The 13,019-nt window shown below is 32.8% G+C and overlaps 1 long non-coding RNA gene across 1 annotated transcript; it reads right to left on the reverse strand.

The window, feature by feature from the left end:
- Positions 1-5,229: 5,229 nt before the first annotated feature.
- On the reverse strand, positions 5,230-13,019 carry LOC127725243 (uncharacterized). Its single transcript, XR_007992881.1, has 3 exons — positions 12,924-13,019; positions 8,528-8,799; positions 5,230-6,757 (listed from the first exon to the last, which is right to left on the reverse strand). It is a non-coding gene; the product is annotated as an uncharacterized LOC127725243 (long non-coding RNA).

Below are 13,019 nucleotides of genomic sequence, written 5' to 3' on the forward strand. Positions count from 1 at the left end.
AACAAGTTCAATCATAAAGTATTAAATTCGTATTTAAAATCTTTGATATAAAACATGGGTCATTGATGAAAAACTATGCATTACGGTAATTAAAGAAACAATAATCATTGCGATACCAGTATACCATTCTAAGGAAGATAACTCAAGTAAATAAGTATAGAACCAAAAGGCTGTTTCGACAGGGTTAGGGTGTCGTGAATATGTGTATGTGTCGGGTGAGAGAGAGAGAGAGAGAGAGAGAGAGAGAGAGAGAGAGAGAGAGAGAGAGTGAAGAAGGAAATATGACTTCATTGCATTTACAAATTTTCAAATAAACTCAGAGCAGTGACAAGAATAGCGATCTGCATTTCTAACACAATTTTTTTCTGATTGATCTTTTAATAACGGTTATATTTTCTATTTGGTGGTATAAAGATTGTAACTGAATTACAATTCGTGTATTTTTGTCATTCTGTTGCTGTCTTTCACGATACATTCTTTTAACTCTTATCAAACATGTTAGATCACCTTTCTGGTCAGTTTGAGCTAATTGTCCGCACGCACGTAATCTGGCGATTGATCATAATGAACATTTGATTAATAGAAAAAACAATTTCAAACCGTCGGCCAATTGATACCTAATTTGGTAAAACTATCCTTAAAGAAATGTAATTTATAGGCTGTATTTGAAGGTACCGTCCACTTACTTAAAAGACAATTTTTCCCCTCAACAAAATATAACTTGTTGAAACTCTTTACTTAATTCATAAATGCTAATTATAATTCCTTGAACAAGTCCAAACTCCATGTGATGTATATATAAATGTCACAGTGAACCGGACATACACCAAATTATCGTGATGGCTAATATCAGACAGTGACTTTGATACCACGTTTATTAACTGCAAATACATATTTATTTCAACATATACAAATCTTTCAACAAATTCGGAAAACAATTACATTCATTCATAACCTAAATATAAAACCACAAACTAAATAGAGACAAGAACTGACGGACAAATGAATTCAACAAAACACTTCAAAATTACGCCATGAATTAATACTGCAAATAAGACAATTTATAGCTGCAATTCAGTAATTTTGAACTTACTATAAAACCATGTAAAAAGTACGGAAAAGCCGTATAGTATCTTATTGTAGATTTTTATGATAAAACTATCATAATATTTCCATATAACTTTTAATGAATGAAATTCTATCGAGAAACTGTAAATAAAACTTTTCAAATAACAAAATTAACTAACCTGCAAATATTGCTTTAGCATTTAAGCATCCACACAGAAAGGCAGTTATTCAGTTAATGAAATACTAAATATCTATATATATAAGGCGTACATTTATTTTCCCGCGTGCGTGCAACTATATTTTATTCTATTTAAATCGTTCAGGTGTGTAGTGACGTGTATATGAAATTGTGCAGTGACGTGTATTAGAAATGTCGTCAGTCTCAGTCAAACGTCATAATGAGTATGATGAAACAGAAAATGGAATGAATGAAATAAATGAACTGATGAATGACAAATCAACATTTAATTATACACATAAATACGACGGTGACATATTCCCCCACCAAAAAAAAAATTCATCCCTGAATTATCGCAGAATGTATATCGGCAAATACCCTATACAAAATATTTATAAATTACGCTCATTTTTATCCATCGTGGCTTCCATTTGACGTGCCCATGAGGATCTCAATGCCTGAGTAGGATGTACTCCATCAACTAACATTAAATAAATATAACGAATTTTACTTTTACACCTCTTATGAACAAAAGCGTGTAAGAAAGGGGTTACAACACCATTTTCTAAGTTCTTCTGTACAATATATGTATTCACTGAGTGTAAAATTATATTTAATTGTTCCTGCATTCTCTCGTAATCAGACTCATATTTCAGGCGGACAGTTTTACCAATGAATTTCCTTTGAGTGTTCCATTTCTGGAAACTCATTGTTGTTATAGTTGCGAAAACAACTTTACATCCTATATTTTTCATACGTTTCTCAACATCTGACATAGCTTCTTGTATAAGTGCAACATGATCCTTCTCTAAATAAAGATATGATTCTTCATATTTTTCGTTCTTGATACGCACCAAAGAACATATATCTGGAATCCCGGCAACAAAATATACTATCTTAGGATGAACGATATTATGAAGTCGCTTTTCAGCCAGACTACACAACCTATCTCTCTGAAGGCTCCATTTGTCACAGTGAACCGGACATACACCAAATTATCGTGATGGCTAATATCAGACAGTGACTTTGATACCACGTTTATTAACTGCAAATACATATTTATTTCAACATATACAAATCTTTCAACAAATTCGGAAAACAATTACATTCATTCATTACCTAAATATAAAACCACAAACTAAATAGAGACAAGAACTGACGGACAAATGAATTCAACAAAACACTTCAAAATTACGCCATGAATTAATACTGCAAATAAGACAATTTATAGCTGCAATTCAGTAATTTTGAACTTACTATAAAACTATGTAAAAAGTACGGAAAAGCCGTATAGTATCTTATTGTAGATTTTTATGATAAAACTATCATAATATTTCCATATAACTTTTAATGAATGAAATTCTATCGAGAAACTGTAAATAAAACTTTTCAAATAACAAAATTAACTAACCTGCAAATATTGCTTTAGCATTTAAGCATCCACACAGAAAGGCAGTTATTCAGTTAATGAAATACTAAATATCTATATATATAAGGCGTACATTTATTTTCCCGCGTGCGTGCAACTATATTTTATTCTATTTAAACCGTTCAGGTGTGTAGTGACGTGTATATGAAATTGTGCAGTGACGTGTATTAGAAATGTCGTCAGTCTCAGTCAAACGTCATAATGAGTATGATGAAACAGAAAATGGAATGAATGAAATAAATGAACTGATGAATGACAAATCAACATTTAATTATACACATAAATACTACGGTGACATAAAATTAACTTAAGATTATTTTTTGCCGGAAATACTGACACTTTAAAGATTGATTGATTGGTTGATTTATTGCTGTGAACATGCAAGTGGCCAATATATTTAAAGTATACTAGGAACAAATTAACAATAAAACAAATTATCGGTAGCTTCTCTAAGTGGATTGAACGGTAAACTTGGAAAATTCTGCCCAGAAACAGACCATCTACAGATCTCTCAAAGAGTTGTAGGACAGTTCCTTTAACATGAACACAGAGCGTCCCACTTACCCTACGGATGTCATCGGACTTTGCTGCTTATCTATATATCCCGAACAGCTATTGTATTGGTATTGTTGGTGACATGAGAAGTGGAGTACTTGTGGATCATAAGGATATGCGGAAACCGATTAAACATCAAACCCCTCTCCTCACCAAATGAAATAAAATTCATAACTTTAGGGTTACTCTAGTGCCTGATGTTTACCGCTGATAGAATAATAGTAGATGGATATAATGTCGAAAGAGATTTCAGTAATAGTTATACACCGAGGGATAGGTGTGTCTGGATAAGAAACCCCGTCGACCGGAGGCCGGAGGGGTTTCTTATCCAGACACGCCGTATCCCGAGGTGTATAACTAACTTACACCCCATTCTAAACCCTATATTTGTTAACATTGATTATTAAACGAAAAAAAAAAAACGATAGCATATTTATTGACAATATCAAACCATGATTTATTAGAATATTTATTTTTTACATGAAACCCCACTAGTAACCTTTCTTTGGTTATCTTCGTTCAAACTTTGACAAGTGAGTATATTTTACAAATGTAAAGTTGTTTTGTATATTCCCGTTAAATCCATGTGCTAATATGGATCAGCAGGTCAAGGTTGAGTGTTACGTGTATTCTTATTACAAACAAAAAATACATCATGCTCCTGGTATACAGTTGTCAATATGGACGGGTATAAGACGGACGACATTTTGTGGCAAGCGATGGATTTGGTAGAAGAGACTAAAGATAAAGGCAATATTATAACCCAAAGAACTTACCTGTATCAGTTTAATAAAGGTAATCATAACTGTATTTTATATCTTACGATTTTATCAAAAACAACCCCGCACCCCCTCTTCTCTAGAATAAACAAACATTCATATTCAAACATACTAAGGGATATGTGTGTCTGCATTAGAAACCCGACTACCAGACACGTTCAACATACAATATTTAATATTGAGGAACTCCCTTTGGGGGGGGGGGCAATCAGGGGCTGATCAAGCCGGGGGTTCCCAACTCAAGAGAAAAAGGGGGTCCAACCATTCAAATGCATTGATCTTTTAAATAAAAGTCGGGTTCAACCCGCGGAACCCCCAACCCCGGATCGGCCACTGGGTAACCGGGGGAGGGGGGGGGGGGGGGTACGGGAGTTTGAATCCCCATTTTTTTAAAGATCAATGCTTTAGAATAGAGACATATGGCTGGGATAAAAAAAAATACCTTCAAGCAAAATTAAGAAATTAAGAGTATTTAAAGGATTATTTTTGAATTCCATATAGATGCTTATTGGAATTTCCTAAAATGTGTTTTTTTTTAAATATCTTGAAACAATTTGTAGTGAACACTATTAGTTATTTCTTATGTTCATGCTATTTAAAAAATAATCAATTTCTATTGTTACGAATAACAATGGACTTTGTTTGCGGGATGTAGAAGCAGGGGTTTCCAGAAACCCCGCTCGTCACACCCTGTTGTCAAAATCCATTGTTATTCGTAACAATAGATCTATTCAATTTACACTTGTTTCAGAAATAGAAACTATGAAGTATAACAATAGAACTGGGGTGTAATTTAAAAGAATGTATGTTACCTATTTATGTGCACATGGCACGTATATATTGATAGATTAACCTCTATTAGATACATTATAGATAAAAATGTGAAAGGTCAAAATATAAAAGAATCGAAAACATAGAAAACATAAGGGCATTAAAAGAATAGCCAAAATCGTCAAACATCCACATTGCCTGAGATGGTAGTTTGCTTAGCTATAGTGCTAGTTAATAATTTTCGATCTGGAAATTAAGATGATAATATGCTCCTTTGTAAGTATCAGGGCATAGGTTGTTCCGAGGAACAATTAATTATTTTTTTAGAAAATTATGCATATTTATTTATTTTCAATTTTCATTTTCCAACGATTTTTGGATGAAGATATTGTTTTAAGCTGCATTAATTAAGATTATTAGCTTTTGATAGTTACAATTTCAGCTCGCTCATTTTCAAATCATCCTGCCACCCACTTGATCATCAAATTATCGTCCCCGTATATTTGCTTTGCTTAGTTTTAGTCGATATACACGCCATCTTTGACTCATAACTAATCAAAAATCGTTCTGATAGGTTGTTTATTGGTGTAGCTAATATTCTATGGGCTTGAATGATTTACGAAATTTAGAAAACATTAAGAAGGGGAGAAGTAATTATATACGGATGGTCTCACAGTATGGGTATTCGAGATCCGAACGATGAATTTGTTGCTTTTGGATCATATAATGTTGGATAAGCGCTGATAGTAAAAATTAATGCATTTATTATAACGCATTTCCTTTGCTTTCATCTGTATAAAACGATTTGTTTTATTCACATTATTTCCTATGCATAACTGTGTATGGTTTTAATATCATCATAAGTCATTACATATAATAGGATATTGATATAGCTCTGTTCCCTTGTGTGTTATTTCGATCGGTTGCAATTGTTATATTTTTATTTGTTACGATAGCAGGTAATACAATTTAGAAAGTATGAGCCTAAAACGGCACTTTATATAACAGTATAAGAAAATAACTAACACACAGGTATATAAAGTCAACATTGTACATTTAAACCTCGGAACATGATAAAAAATAAAGCATCAATTTATTAGATACTCTCGCTGTGTACTTCAGGTGACGTTGAAGTCGTGCGTATCAACCAGAAAGATACCTGTCAGACGGTAATCAACTCAATAGAGTAAAAATATTCAGTCAGTAATAACGGGAAGGTAGTTTTTTACATCAAATTACTGATAATGAAACTGAAACCACAATAAAAGTATCAAAACATTAAAATAAAAAACACTTCTGAATCAAACAAATATCTTTTTTTTTCTTCTGAAAATCACCCCAAAAAAAATACAAGCTGACTTGAATTTATTATATAGCGAAAACAACTTTTATACGAAAATACCGAGCTCTAAGGTAAATTCAAAAAGGGGGAGTCCATAAAAACGGACAAAATCAAACGCTCGACTATATCAAGGAACGGAACGAATGGAAAACAACAATCATACTCCTGACAGGGTACAGGCTTTCTCCGAAGTCATATCTTTTTGAAAAAGTTAAACTTTTGTTTGTATTGTATTGACGTACGATATCATCCAACTTTGACGATTGTCAGACAAGAATCAGAGCTTGGACGCACATTTAAATTGGATGATTTTACATACAAAGTGTCATCAACTGCCAGTTTAACTGTCACGGTAGCTGAACCTGTGCGGAAGTCATGCAGGTCTTTTGTGTTTACAATCATATAAACTCTCGATATAACCTCATAATTCCTCATCAGTTTGTACCTAACATCTGCTGTGCTTGACGTGATGAACACCGATAGCATGTAAAATCCGGGAGTCTCACATGTAAACTGTCCTGTAGTTTCGAAGGTTTCTATGTTGCTAATTCCGTCTGAAGTTATCGTCAATGGAAATACTATTGTTTCATAGCTTGAGTAAGTTTTATTGTGTAGTACACATGACGTCAACACAACTGAAAAAATAAGTTATCAATAGATGCAAATCAAGTTGACATTTTTTAAAAGTTATGAAAGGTTTCTGTTACCATTTTAAAGAAACAAGGAGTTACAAGCAGCCAATATCGTTACCTAGTACCTAAAACGTAGGTTTGAATATGACTTTATAAATGGACATTTGTCACTTTTTCTCATTTCCCTTATTTAGTTAAAGGTAAGGCACGAATAAAAAAAATTACTACATGACTATCTTCAATCGGGTCTTAAATTAGGCTTTGAATGATCTTTTACAGGTTTAGTACCTGTGGGTACTCTTAGGCTGGTACTTTGTGTAGTTAGCATTTTGAATATTCGTTTTTGTGTTTAGTGCCGATTCGATGAATAGATAAACCCCTTTTCAATTGAATTTAACAGTTTGTTCTTATTTGGTTATGAACATTTGTATTCAAACTTCCGAACCAATTTTTGTATATTTGAAAGAATGAAGTTAAGGTTGCATACTTTTTACGGTTACCAGCACGAATTGGTTGACCGAGTTGTCGGTGTCTCAACTCACTACTAACATGTTTTAGCTGTCTTAGATCTTTAAAATGCAGTGTAGTCGTTTGGTCTGTTAATTTTCCGATCGTGTTCTATTCCCGATTATGATAGTTTGACTGAGTGTATTCCCGATTATGATAGTTTGACTGAGTGTATTCCCGATTATGATTGTTTGACTGAGTGTATTCCCGATTATGATAGTTTGACTGAGTGTATTCCCGATTATGATAGTTTGACTGAGTGTTAATTCGCATACATGCATAGCATGTGACACTGATGAGTCTTTTGTAGACGAAACGAACGTCTGGAGTAAATACAAAATTTCAATCCTGGTATCAATGATGAGTTTATTTACAACCACTGGGTCGATGCTACTGCTGGTGGAGGTTTTATTCCCCGAGGGTATCACTAGCCCAGTAGTCAGCACTTCTGTGTTGACTTGAATTATCATTGATATGGTCATAATTATAAATGAACTGTTTACAAAACTTTGAATTTTTGAAATACTAAGGCTTCTCTACCTCAGGAATAGATTACCTTAGCTGTATTTGGCAAAATTTTTAGGAATTTTTGGTCCTCAATGCTCTTCAACTTCGTACTTTATTTGGCCTTTTAACATTTTTGATTCGAGCGTCACTGATGAGTCTTTTGTAGACGAAACGCGCGTCTGGCGCAAATACAAAATTTCAATCCTGGTATATAATATATAAATAAAATATTTCAGGAATTCCTCAATTAATCGGTCAAAATTGCTTCATTTAAGGAGGTACTTTAATATTTCAGGATATCCTTTATATTAAAGAAGGTCCATAATTATAATATACCTCAGCACCTCCACAATTTAATGTCAGGATATCTTTTAATATTCATGAATGTCTAAAATTGCAGGACCTCCACAATTCGATTGCAGGATATTCATAAATCCAATTATGGAGGTCCTTAAATATTTCAGGAGGTCCTCCATGCTTTATAGATATTCTGAATTCGAATTACTAAGGTACTGAAATATTTTAGGAGCTCCTCAATACAATCATTTTGACTTAAAGCGCTTCTAATATCTTCAACTGCGTATTTGATATGATCCTTAAACTGTTTTGATTCGAGCGCCACTGGTGAGTCTTATGAAGACGAATCGCGCGTCTTACGTTAGAGATTATAAACCTGGTAAATGTTGTGTGTTTTGATATAATATACATGATACATTAGTATTAATGCAGTCCTACATTCAACTTATTTGAAAAGCTTACCGTTCTTTGTTTTCATCAGTACAGTAACTGTTATAGAAATACAAAAGAACACCAATGACACTATCGCCACAACAAGAATTATTTTAATCCACAGCTTCCATGATTGGTCTACACTTTTGATTTTTATTGACCCATCCGTTTTTGTTTTCATTTCCATTGCATCGTCACCTGTTTCTTTGTTACCGACCTTACATGTGTCATAGGGATGTTCATTCTCTTGCGTCCTGTTGATACTCTCATACTGTGATTCCATTTCTTGTGTTGCCATATTACTGTAAAAACAGTACATTCATTTGTCCTGATTTTACATTTTAATGAAGACCATAAAACGTTCAAATTATTGTTAAATATAATTGATGGAGAGTCTCATAGTATTATATATCTATTATACGAATAATGACTTTTCAATCTTTCCTTCTATTTTTATTTTCTCTTCTTTTTTACCTATAGAAGAGGGACGAAAGATACCAGAGGGACAGTCAAACTCATAGATCGAAAACAAACTGACAACGCCATGGCCAAAAATAAAAAGACAAACAGAGAAATAATAGTACAGATGACACAACATAGAAAACTAAAGACTAAGCAACACGAACCCCACCAAAAACTTGGGGTGATCTCAGGTGCTCCGGAAGGGTAAGCAGATCCTGCTCGTATTATATTCTATAAACTGTTTGCTTTACATGCATGCTCATCATACTATTATTGCATACATTCATATTGTATTATGGAAAAGACTTCATAAATATTATTTACGTGTGTCTAATTTAGCAAATAAAATATGTTTAAACTAAACTATACAATTATACTCTGTTGATCAGCATTTGTTTACTCTTAAACTGTGAACAGAAAACTGCCTAAGATCTCCGGCAGTGACCTGTTTTCATTTTTTTTTATTATAAGATGGGATGCTTACGCATTAGGATAAACCTCAAATCTCCGTTTCTTTGAACTCGCACAAACTTAATATTTATCTAAAATCTCTAAATAAGTAAGCTCATCATAGATACCAGAATTAATTGTAGACGACAAACGCGCGATTTTCGTCTACTAAAGAATCATCATTGACGCTCAAATCAAATCAAAAAAGTTAAAAAGCAATTTACATGTGAAGTTGGAGATCATTGAGGATCCACAATGCCAAAAGCTTTTGCCAAATACAGCTACGATAATCTATTCCGGTTGTAGAAATCCTAAGTATATAGAACAATTAACACGTCATATACATTTCCAACTTGCTCGTCATAGATTGTTTACACTTTGTAAATTTTCCTACGTCAACTCAAGGATTTATAAGCATGTTTTAATGAAGTAAAACATTTATTTTGCCGAAAGTTATAATCTTTTGATGAACGCTCGAGTTACGATTGCCAATAGTGAAAGAAAATAGTTCGAGTTCATTGCATAGAAAGTTGTTCCTTTGAAATAACATACGACAAGTCTTCAAATGTAATAGGCCATGTTTTTTATTTTTTTTTATCACACAACTGGCATTTTAACAAGTCTAGTAGTGTATTCGTGATGCAGTTATGCAATTTCACAGCAAAGCGTGTGAAGGCCCGATCAAGGATTATAATATTGTTTAATAAAATGTTGTTGCAAAACAGATGTGTTTAAACTAAATATACTTAGATCAGAGATTTGTCATTCGTATCTTTAAAATATATAATCAACAAATGACATAATTCGATATGTCGATGAAAAAATCTAAAGAACGAAATAATGGCACTGATCTAACGTAAATTAAACAGTCAATCCGTACATAAAAATGCAAAATACATCGGTAAATTAATGTTTTGAAACTTCACTAATCTACCATTGTCTTTAACTGAACTATTCTAATACATTAAATTAAAAAAGAGGATATTTATTTTACATATAGCAGAAGAAGAATCTCAGTTTTACTTTGACCGGTTAGGCATGAACCTTGGTCATAAATATAAAAGTCTTACGATAGCTTAAAGGCAAAAGCAATTGCAATAAAAATATACTTAATCTAGTCATAAACCCAGACCAAAAAGGACATATAAAAATCGATATATTTACATAAATCTCAGGCAAAAACAATACATCATAGATAACGCTGTCGAAGTGAAATTTCCTAAATAGTTATTTGAATTGTATTTGTTCTTTTAGGTCAAACTCTCCAACATGTTGGATTCAGCAACTTATTTATCAACTAAAATAAGACGTTATATACTGAATGGATTTCTTCACCATTTAGTTAGAATAGGTGATTCGTCAAAGGTGTCCCTGTTCTGCCGTGATCTTAAGGATCGTAGTAGAAACTATGGCATGTAATTCAAGAAATGAAAATAACGTCAAAGGGATTGAAATAAAACTTGACCAATAAAAACTAATTTTAAAAATTTCTCAGTAAGCAGACTCATTTATTTCTCAAATCAAATAAGGAACGGCTGGCAAATGAAGTTATATACATTCCACAATTACTGCAATGACTGGTTCTTAAGGCTTTATACAAACAAAACAAAGCTTATACTATTCAACAAGGCAGATAGATTATCAAATATGATTTTATCTTAAAAGATGTGAAAGTTGATACATATTAACATTTGGGTACACATTTTTCTCCTTTTGTCTTCTTTAGAGTGGAACAGGACGGTGTTACAAATAAGAATGCTCTAAAGGCCTATTTTAAGTCATCTAAAGATTGCTATCTTTGCATCCTGTAAACAAAACGAGCATTCATGTATTTGATCATATCATCAAACCTTCCTTTTAGACTAAACTCTGTCAATTTATTCTTGGTTTTCCAAAAAGCACAATCTTCGAAATGTTGACTGAGTTTGGAAAACTACCAACATATTTCGACATCATGAAGGCAATAACAAAATACTATTACAGAATAGAAAAATCGGACACTAATTTCCGTTGTTACATGATGCCTTTTAGAAGTTACAAGAGTCAAAGAACCCCTCGTGGTTTATGTCCTCCTCAGAGACATATTTCACTGATCAATAATATCCTTAATCCCTAGACCGGAATAAACCAATAGACAACAGAAAACTTACAACTTTCCTTTTAAAAGATTGGGGAAAATATCTCAATAACCATTTAGAAGGAAAATTCTGTGCATATATGACTTTTAAATCCAATTATTTTGCGAAAAATATTTTGATATTTTAACATATTTGAAGAAATACAGAGTTTAAGAAGATTTAGCATATCATCGATGTTTTTGACAAAATTGAGCCAAAATTGACTGCTTATAGCGAAATATTATTTCATAATTCCGATTTTATAAATGTTCGAAACAAAACAAATCATATTTGAATTTTTTGTCAAATTAGTAGCTTTAAGAATATGTATTGATTAGAAATAATAAAACAAGTAATATATTAGTACTTTAATTCGGGAAAAAGGGAGAAAAATTATCCTATTTTGTAGAAGTTATCTTCTGGACCAGTGCACAACTGTGAGGGTATTAACATCACCACAATGCAGAGGTCACCAATGGGTGGTCATTTAAATCCAGTCAAACTAATACATAAAAAAGTAGAACAACAAAACTACCGAACTTGAAGGAAAATTCAAACCGGAAAATCCCTTATTGAATATCACCAACAGTATACAAATAAGGAGATGTGGTATGATTGCCAATAAGACAACTATCCACGTGGTATGATTGCCAATAAGACAACTATCCACGTGGTATGATTGCCAATAAGACAACTATCCACGTGGTATGATTGCCAATAAGACAACTATCCACGTGGTATGATTGCCAATAAGACAACTATCCACGTGGTATGATTGCCAATAAGACAACTATCCACGTGTTATGATTGCCAATAAGACAACTATCCACCATAGATCAAATGAAGTGGATGTAAGCAATCAAAGGCAACCGTATGACCTTCAACAATGAGAAAACCCATACCGTATAGTAGGCTATAAAAGGCCCCGACATGAAAAATATGAAACAATTCAATTGAGAAAACTAACGGCCTAATTCATAACAAAACAATTTACAAAAAGCAATGATTGGCAAATATGCAAAATCTTCTTCAATAGCTTCATTGTTAGCAGCACCCTCTATCGAGGAAATCTGGATAGGAAATGCAAACTCTGGACCATCGTATCGAATGGCATGGGAGATATAACCTCCATAGATTTAAAAGAAAATGTCAATTCCGAAATACGAATTTAGTAATTAGGATGTCTCTCATTTATATCTATATTTAATTAACTAACAATCAGAAAGTCATCTTGTATCTTTAAGACACCCTGTCCTGAAAGATATTAATACCATGGTACCTTGTTCGTGAGAGCTGTAGCAACACGATAATTGTAAAGCTTTATATTAAAAAATCGATTATCATTGTCAAAAATATACCAGTATATAAAACATCAATCTGTCTAAGATTAAACATACCTTATGTGTAACGGAGTCCTTAGATCGATGAAAACTGACTATTTAATAAGTATGTATACATGTATATAATGTACATGCATATTTTACAAGGAAGTA

The sequence above is a fragment of the Mytilus californianus genome, unplaced genomic scaffold (assembly GCF_021869535.1).
Source record: "Mytilus californianus isolate M0D057914Y unplaced genomic scaffold, xbMytCali1.0.p SCAF_15, whole genome shotgun sequence".
NCBI lineage: Eukaryota > Metazoa > Mollusca > Bivalvia > Mytilida > Mytilidae > Mytilus > Mytilus californianus.